Source organism: Salmo salar, chromosome 29 (assembly GCF_965601325.2).
Source record: "Salmo salar chromosome 29, fSalSal1, whole genome shotgun sequence".
Taxonomy (NCBI): domain Eukaryota; kingdom Metazoa; phylum Chordata; class Actinopteri; order Salmoniformes; family Salmonidae; genus Salmo; species Salmo salar.
In genome coordinates, this window is record NC_138319.1 from 9,037,182 (window position 1) to 9,047,671 (window position 10,490).

Below are 10,490 nucleotides of genomic sequence, written 5' to 3' on the forward strand. Positions count from 1 at the left end.
GTTTTTTTCTTTGTATTATCTTTTACCAGATCTAATGTGTTATATTCTCCTACATTCATTTCACATTTCCACAAACTTCAAAGTGTATCTTTTCAAATGGTAATAAAAATATGCATATCCCTGCTTCCGGTTCTAAGCTACAGGCAGTTAGATTTGGGTATGTCAGTTTAGACGGAAGCAGGTTTTTCTCTAGGAGTTTGCCTGTGCTTAGCCCTATCCCGTTTCTTTTTATCCTGAAAAACTCCCTAGTATTTGCTGATGTCAAGCATACCCATACTATAATGCAGCCACCACCATGCTTGAAAATAAGGAGGCAGTTACCTGCATTTAGGCCAAAAGGTATATTCCTTTGACATGTTTCATTTTTGTTCTACTTTATTTCTTTAGTGCCTTGTTGCATACAAGTTGCATGTTTTTGGAATATTTTGTATATGTGTTCTTTTCACTCTGTCATTTAGGTCATTATTATGGAGTCACTACAATGTTGATCCATCCTCAGTTTTCTCCCACACCACAGCCATTGAACTCTGTAGCGGTTTTAAAATCACCAATGGCCTCATGTTAACATTCCTGAGCAGTTTCATTCCTTCCCTGCAACTCAGTTCAGAAGGATGACTTTATCTTTATGCATGGGGGCCAGAGGAAGGTTTAGTAGTAATAATATAAAAATATTAATGTCAACCTCTATTATTTCACACAGTCCATGTAACTTTTTAAGTGATTTGTTAAGCCACATTTTTCTTCTGAGCTAATTTAGGCTTACCTAAACAAAGGGGTTGAATACTTATGCAATGACTGTATTTTAGTTATTGCATTTATCAATCCCAAAAAATAAATACAAAATATTCCACTTTGACATTAAAGTATTTTGTGTATATTGTTGAAACAAAATTACAATTAAATACATTTTAATCCCACTTTGTAACACAATAAAATGTAAAGAAATCAAAAGGGGTCTGAATACTTTTGCAAGGCATTGTATCTCTGGCCCTCTGTGATATTATCACATGTAAAATATATTAAATACTCAAATAAGATGTAATGATAAAGCTGTAAAACACTATCCTAAATATATACAAACCATCAATTTAGTGAATACCATTGCTAATATGAGTGTTTCAGGATTTTTTTTTCGATTTCTTTACACACTCATTTTACTATGTCAGTATGTCTTTGGTGGTAAAAAAAAATGTTGCACCAAACTCGCTTTAGTCTGTCATTAGATGATTTTTTAATTAATTAGCAAATTTTTCTTGAATCCTTATGGTCTATCCACTAGAAACTCATGGACAATATAGACACAGATAATTAATACTAGCTATATACACTACCGTTCAAAAGTTTGAGGTCACTTAGAAATGTCCTTCTTTTTGAAAGAAAATTTAATTTTTGTCCATTAAAATAATATCAAATTGATCAGAAATACAGTGTAAACATTGTTAATGTTATAAATGACTATTGTAGATGGAAACGGCTGATTTTTAATGGAATATCTACATAGGCGTACAGAGGCCCATTATCAGCAACCATCACTCCTGTGTTCCAATGGCACACTGTTCCAAGTTTATAATTTTAAAAGGCTAATTGATCATTAGAAAACCCTTTTGCAATTATGTTAGCACAGCTGAAAACTGTTGTTCTGATTAAAGAAGCAATAAAACTGGCCTTCTTTAGTTGAGTATCTGGAGCATCAGCATTTGTGGGTTTGATTACAGGCTCAAAATGGCCAGAAACAAAGACCTTTCTTCTGAAACACGTCAGTCTATTCTTGTTCTGAGAAATGAAGGCTATTCCATGTGAGAAATTGCCAAGAAACTGAAGATCTCGTACAACGCTGTGTACTACTCCCTTCACAGAACAGCGCAAACTGTCTCTAACCAGAATAGAAAGAGGAGTGGGAGGCCCCGGTGCACAACTGAGCAAGAGGACAAGTACATTAGAGTGTCTAGTTTGAGAAACCGACGCCTCACAAGTCCTCAACTGGCAGCTTCATTAACACCAGTCTGAATTTGAACAGTGAAGAGGCGACTCCGGGATGCTGGCCTTCTAGGCAGAGTTCCTCTGTCCAGTGTGTACGTTCTTTTGCCCATCTTAATCGTTTCTTTTTATTGGCCGTCTGAGACATGGCTTGACAGCTTTGCACACTCTTGGTATTCTCGCAACCAGCTTCATGAGGAATGCTTTGCCAACAGTCTTGAAGGAGTTCTCATATATGCTGAGCACTTGTTGGCTGCTTTTCCTTCACTCTGCGGCCCAACTCATCGCAAACCATCTCAATTGTGTTGACGTCGGGTGATTGTGGAGGCCAGGTCATCTGATGCCGCACTCATCACTCTCCTTCTTGGACAAACAGCCCTTATACAGCCTGGAGGTGTGTTGGGTCATTGTCCAGTTGAAAAACAAATGACAATCCCACTAAGTGCTAACCAGATGGGATAGCATATCGCTGCATTATGCTGTGGTAGCCATGCTGATTAAGTGTGCTTTGAATTCTAAATAAAACACAGACAGTGTCACCTGCAAAGCACCCCCACACCAACACACCTCCTCCTACTCCATGATTCACGGTGGGAACCACACATGCTGCAATCTTCCTTTCACCTACTCTGCGTCACAAAGACACGGAGGTTGGAACCAAAAATCTCAAATTTGGACTCATACTAAAGGACAGATTTCCACCAGTCTAATGTTCATTGCTTGTGTTTCTTGGCCCAAGCAAGTCTCTTCTTATTATTGGTGTCCTTTAGTGGTGGTTTCTTTGCAGCAATTTGACCATGAAGGCCTGATTCACGCAGTCTCATCTGAACAGTTGGTGAGATATGTCTGTTACTTGAACTCATTTATGTGAAGCATTTATTTGAGCTGCAATTTCTGAGGCTGGTAACTCTAATGAACTTATCTGCTGTAGCAGAGGTAACTCTGGGTCTTCCTTTCCTGTGGCAGTCCTCATGAGAGCCAGTTTCATCATAGAGCTTGATGGGTTTTGAGACTGCACTTGAAATTTTCCACATTGACTGACTTTCATGTCTCAAAGCAACGGACTGTCGTTTCTCTTTGCTTATTTGAGATGCTCTTGCCATAATATGGACTTGGTATTTTACCAAATAGGGCTATATTCTGTATACTCCCCCTACCTAGTCACAACACAACTGTTTGACCCAAACACATTAAGGAATTAAATTACATAAATTTACTTTTAACAAGGAACACCTGTTAATTGAAATGAATTCCAGGTAACACCTTTTTGTTTACTACATGATTCTATATGTGTTATTTCATAGTTTTCATGTCTTCACTGTTATTCTACAATGTAGAAAATAGTGAAAATAAAGGTGTTCAAATCTTTGACTGGTACTGTATATATATTTAAGTTACTCAAGTATAATTTACCGAAGTTACCATTACCGTATAGTGCCATAAATTACAGAAAATTCCAGTAACTTTAGTAAATTACCGGTAGCTTTGCAACTCTAAACCTCATGCTGCTAGCTAGATGCCTGAGCAAAATAGGTTTGATCCTGTCCCCCTGTTTAATTATATGGGGGGTGGACATGTTGGGACAGACTGGTATTAGGTCTGTTGTCATACTTTGTCTTTGTTGGTCATTGTTCGTGATGACTTTGAACCTATCTGAACATAATATCTGGACATTCAGTCAGGCTTATGATTTTATGTAAGCAACTCGTGGATGAGAGATGAGGACATCTGATTGACAAATGACAAATGCATGAAGACGTTACATCTTGACATATACTCTTACCAGACAGAAAGATGATATGGAGAGAGCGAGAGAAATGGAGAGAGGGAGAGGAAAACAACTGTAGAATTGCTGAGTTCCCTGTGAAACCTATGAAGTAGGCTACACATGAATTTGTGAGGATGCGGGTTGGTTGGTTGTCAGTGCATGATCCAGACTGTACAGCAACAGAACAATAGGCAATTAGAAAGCTGTGGAACCAGAAAGAGAGAGAGATGAGACAGAAGCTGGTGGATTAACGTCTTTTTGATAGACTCAGAGGTCTGGCTGACTATTTATAGGGTAGAGAAGTCGCAGAGTTTTAAGATTCAAACTGTATCTGATTCAGTTAAAAAATAATGCTTCAAATTGGTCTCCCTCATCCTTTTTCAATCATTGGAACAGTGTTGTTGTGATGGTGGCTGCTATTGTACATTATGCGATAAAAAAAGAAAAGAAAAACAATTAAACAAAGAAAAAGGGATCTACTCCTCCAGTATCGCTACTAGTTTCCAGAAAATTAAATGTTAATCTTTTAGTCGCATTTCCTCCAATTACGTCTTAGGGTTTGTCCCACTGGCAGCCTAAGGGGCTGAGTCTGTGGTTTTCATTCATCCATGCCTAGATGATGAGAAAAAGAGTCCCTTGTACAGTTGGTAGAGCATGGGGAACACCCATATATAAAATGTATGCACGCAAGACTGTAAGTCGCTTTGGACAAAAGCGTCTGCTAAATGGCATATATTATAAAAAGGAAAAAGCCATTGACTATCTGTCACTTCCTAGTATCCCCTAGGAAGTGACAGATATGGTCTGTAGATGACCTTGGCCCTGGCCTGAGTGACAATGCACACTGACAGACGTCTGCTCCGTGTGGAGACGCAAGCTGCCGCTCACTGATCTTTGTCAGTTCACAGAGAAAATGTACAACACATCAACTGACTTATCACCATCATCACCACAACTGACCAGCCTTTTCACCTGCGTCCCAAATGGCACCATCTTCCCTATATTGCGCTTCTTTTGGCCAGGGCTCTTTTCAAAAGCAGTGAACTGTAGGAGTAGGGAGCCATTTGGGACATATTTCTTCTCACCTGAATCAACCCTCCCCTCTCTCCCCAGTTTGTCCCTTCCAGCATTCCTTTAATAAAAGAGAGTTAATGAAAAGAAAAAGTCAGCCCTCCACTCCTTTCCCGTCCCACCCAAACTCCCAATTGAACCAGTCCAATCTCCCCTAGATGAGGCATAGATAAGATCCAAGGTGACCCTGTTCTGAATCATCCTGCTGGCACAGCTGTTTAATTGGTGACACATTGTGACATGGGCTGCATCCAAAATGGCACGTATTCCCTAGATAGGGTATTACTTTTGATCAAAGCCCTCTGGGCCCTGGTCAAAGGTAGTGCACTATGTAGGGAATAGGGTTGGGACTGAACCATGAAGATTGGGTTTATTCCAGGTAAAAATCCCCAGCTCACCTCTAAGTGGTAGTCCGGCAGAGCTCTGCTCTCAAATGGATGTTTGTGAATGAGAGGTAATTGTGTTAAGGAGGGAGCCTTCCCTCAGTTACAGAGCTGAACGGAGAGCCTCAAATCAGGTTATAGGCTATACTAGCCTCTGTGGATGGAAGTTGATGTACTTATCTAGCTATATGGAGGTGCTTCCCAAATGATACCACATCCCCTGTATACACTGAAAAAAATTACGTTTCTTAAATGATTCTTCCTCAGCTCTTGCAGGTAGATGTTTGTTTCAATATCTATGTTTTTGCATGTAAATTGATTGATTCATTCATTCATTCATCTTATGCTACTCAGGCCACTGTATTAGAATAAAACTAGGCCATTAAAATAAGGCCTTATGGAAAATCTATTGTACTGAAGAATTATGTTTGAATGACAACATATTCACTTAGGATCTCACGTGGTGAAGGCCACAGGACTGAAACTGAATTAATGCAACAACCATGTCTCTGTCACTAGCAAACACAGTCATGGGTGGTACTGGTAACTGTGTGGCAGGTAGCCTAGCGATTAAGAGCATTGGGCCAGTAACCACAAGGTTGCTGGTTTGAATCTTAGAGCTGGCAAGGTGGAACATTTTTCCTTTCTGCCCCTGAGCAAGGCAGTTAAACCCCAACAACAACTGCTCTGTGGATATTTCACTTTAAAGGCAGCCTGGGAAATGTGCAAATAAAACTTTAAACCCTATAAACCCTACAGCAAGGCCAACATTTCTGGTTTTAGAAAAAAAAACATCTCATTTATGGTTCATCAGAGACCCTAAAATGGTTCCCCTATGGCATCGCTCTCAAGAACCTTACAGTATTTGGTTCCAACTTGCACCTTTATTTTTAAGAGTGTATGGAATAGACTGACCAGGTGAATCCAGGTAAAAGCTATGATCCCTTATTGATGTTGCTTTATTTAATTAATGCATTAATTAAATCTGCTTCAATCAGTGTAGATGAAGGGGAGGAGACAGGTTAAATAAGGATTTTTAAGCCTTTAGACAATTGAGACATGGATTGAACAGGGTATGGTAGTAGCTGCCAGCGCAGCACTTTGTTTCAAGAACTACAACACTACTGGGTTTTTCACGCTCAACAGTTTCCCATGTGTATCAAGAATGGTCCACCACCCTAAGGACATCCAGCCAACTTGACACAACTGTGGGAAGCAGTGGAGCATCTCTGTGGAACACTTGACACCCTGTAGAGTGCATGACCCGATGAATTGAGGCTGTTCTGAGAGCAAAGGGGGGGGGGCAACTCAATATTAGGAAGGTTTATTTTAATGTTTTGTACAATCAGTGTAGATATACTGTATTTACAGAAGTAACTTGTACTCACAGGTCCTTTGTTTTCCTCTAGCTACCCCATCCATTGGTCTTTCAATGTTACATAACTGTGATTACATCATTACTCCAGCAGCATAACACACACACACACCACCAGCTCCCTACATTAGCCTATCTAATAATATTTTAGGCAATCCACAACAACGATGTTATGTTTATGCACAAATCACATTCTGGTACAATACATCTGGTTCAAGTTTCTAGCAATTTACAGGGGAACAAGGCAATTTTTATACCTTTTGAAGCCCCTCCATTACATGGGAGTTTGTAATCTCTCCCTTCCTGAATTTGGTAATAATTGACATTCCTCCCTGCTGTGTTTGTTTGGGTACAAAGCCCTGTGCACTGCATCCCAAATGACACTCTTCATAGCAGAGCCCTATGGGCCCTGGTCAAAAGTAGTGCACTATATAGGGAATAAGGTGCCATTTGGGACACACTCCTAACCATCGGCTTAGCTCAAGCTGGAAAACCTCAGCTAGGCTGATTACCTCTGGGTTGTGTTTGTGTGTGTGTGCGTGTGTGTGCGTGTGCGTGTGTGTGCGTATATAGCCTCAGGGTTAGACGTAATTTAGTAAGCCAAAATCTGGGACACTCAAATTAGAATATAATTTTACGTTTGGTATGGTATGTATTATTTCGTGGATGTCCATATGTTATGAAGTACATTTGTTATGAAGTACAATTCTTATGATATGTTACAAATTGCAATTCGTATTATATGTTACAGAGGGGTTAAGGCTAAGGTTGATGTTAGGAGTCAGGGGAAGGGTTAGCTAGCATGCTAAGTAGCTAAAAGTAGGCCTACCCATGTGTCTACCCTCACTAGGGAAAACATGCTCACTGATGTCAATACCAACGCTGAAATTGTGACTTGATTGAATTGTAATGTAAAAAATGATGGTAAGAGCCCAGTATAGCCTAACCCTATTGTTACTTTGTGTCTCTAAAATCACAATGTTTCCATTTCTATAGTCATGTGACCAATTATGTTTTTTATATAAATGTTGGCTTTTTACTAGATTCATTTTTCCCCACATGAAATGTTCTATTTTCATAAACAGATAAAAATCTGGTGTGCTATAGCCTATAGCTAATATTCTTCCCATTTTAACACATTTATTTTAGGCCATATAAAGAACAGTTATGCATTAATTAATTAAAAGCAGCATACAGACATTGAGCCTTTTATTAAAGTAATGTGAAACAGAAACCGGCAATAGGCTATAGAGCTGGCTTCACAAATAAGCCTACAAGGAAACTCAACATATCTTGACGAATGCGCGAGGGGGGTCTGTGTGCCTTCTACAGTGTTTAATCCCAGGGTCCTTAGTTTAGTGATGCGCTTTGAGGGCACTTTGGTGTTGAATGCTTAGCTGTAGTCAATTAACAGCATTATCAAGGAGGTGTTCCTTTTGTCCAGGTGGTAAAGGGCATTGTGGAGTGCAATAGAGATTGCATCATCTGTGGATCTGTTGAGGCGGTATGCGAAGTGGAGTGGTTCCAGGGTGTCTGGGATGATGATGTTGATGTGAGCCATTCAAAGTATTTCGTGGCTACAGATGTGAGCGCTACGGGGCGATAGTCATTTAGACAGGGACTATGGGACTTGGTCACAGGGAATATGGAGGTTTGCTTGAAACATGTAGGTATTACAGACTGTCAGGGACAGGTTGAAAATGTCATTCTATGAGATCAGGCTGGTGTGGGAAACTACTTCTGGGTGGGGGTGAGATGATACAAGAGCAGCACTGAGCACAGGCAGAACAGAAAAAACAGCTAACACACTGAACCATAGTTTACTTTTATTTTCACTAAAATGAAATGTATGTTTCTAACCAACAGGACATTATTTGTTTGGCAGATTTTCCAGTGAACAGAGAAGCCTAGGATGCTCCTGTGCCGGTGTACATGCTGCGGTATTATACAGATGTGTACAGTATCATATGTGACCCGATTCAGGAAACTAGGCATATGTTGCAAGTCACGACTTCACAGGAGAGCCGTTTGAACAAAACTTTTTTTTAATCAAAATGCATTTGTTTGGCAGAAATGCCTTCTCGAATATGTGAACTTTCATGTGCCTTAATAACAAACTTGTATGCCATCTGTAAATTCAAATAAAATGGTTAAATTACAAGCCTTGTTGGATAAGCCACAGAAAAAGAGGGCTACCTTCCCACTAGCCATGATTGGTTAAGAGAGTCAGTGGGCTGGACATGTCGAGTTCAGAGTTCGGATTGGTCTGCCGTATAGAAGGATTCTGTCTATTTGAGCTTGTCAGTCTGTGTTGGTAATCCTGTCGAACACTGCTTTTTTAAAATGTATTGTGAAGTGGAGCTGCGTAAGTGTTGCTCTCCACTTTCTGGAGGATCAAGTTTTGAAATCAGTGGAATTAGAGTATGATAGCTAAGAGATGAAGAAAACACCTGTCTCCGGATTACATCTTCAAACTAAGGGCAACCGTGGTATGGCATTAATGACAGGGAGACATGTCCATCATGCATGATGATGTATACAGGTAAGATAGTCTAGCGTTAGCTAGCTACATTTTAAGATATTACACGTTTCTAATTTTGACACGAAGTGGTTTCATTTCAAGCTAAAGTGTTTGCTAGCTAATGTTTGCTGGCTGGCTCCCTAGCTGACTTTATTATTCATATCCCAGTGCTGTATTAATGCAGGGTAGTAACGACATGATTTGGCACTGTGTTTATTGTTGTTTAACCTCTCTGGGCTAGGCGGGACGAGCAAAACATTAGATTATGTCAGCAGAGTACCCAGCCAGAAATAATCAGACACCCATTTTTCAAGCTAGCATATAATGTCACAAAAACCCAGAAGACAGCTAAATGCAGCACTAACCTTTGATGATCTTTATCAGATGACACACCTAGGACATTATGTTATACAATACATGCATGTTTTGTTCAATCAAGTTCATATTTATATTAAAAAAAACAGCTTTTTACATTAGCATGTGACGTTCAGAACTAGCATACCCCCCGCAAACTTCCGGGGAATTTACTAACAATTTACTAAATTACTCACGATAAACGTTCACAAAAAACATAGCAATTATTTTAAGAATTATAGATACAGAACTCCTTTGTGCAATCGAGGTGTACGATTTTAAAATAGCTTTTCGGTGAAAGCACATTTTGCAATATTCTCAGTAGATAGCCCAGCCATCACGGCTAGCCATTTAGACACCCACCAAGTTTAGCCCTGACCAAAGTCAGATTTACTATTACAAAAGTTTGATTACCTTTGTTGTCTTCGTCAGAATGCACTCCCAGGACTGCTACTTCAATAACAAATGTTGGTTTGGTCCAAAATAATCCATCGTTATATCCAAATAGCGGCGTTTTGTTCGTGCGTTCCAGACACTATCCGAAATGGTAAATCAGGGTCACGAGCATGGCGCAATTCGTGACAAAATAATTCTAAAAATTCCATTACCGTACTTCGAAGCATGTCAACCGCTGTGTAAATCCATTTTTATGCCATTTTTCTCGTAAAAAAGCGATAATATTCCGACCGGGAATCTGCCTTTAGGTTTAGGAAAGAAAACAAAGCATTCGGTCGACGCGGGCACGCGCCTGAGTCTCACAGTACTGTAACCAGCCACTACCCAAACGCGCTACTTTTTTTCAGCCAGAGCCTGCAAAGCCACGATTCAGATTTTTGCCGCCTTCTGAGAGCCCATGGCAGCCGTAGGAAGTGTCACGTAACAGCAGAGATCCTTTGTAATGGATAGAGATGGCAAAGAAGGCCAAGAAATGGTCAGACAGGGTACTTCCTGTACAGAATCTTCTCAGGTTTTGACCTGCCATTTGAGTTCTGTTATACTCACAGACACCATTCAAACAGTTTTAGAAACTTTGGAGTGTTT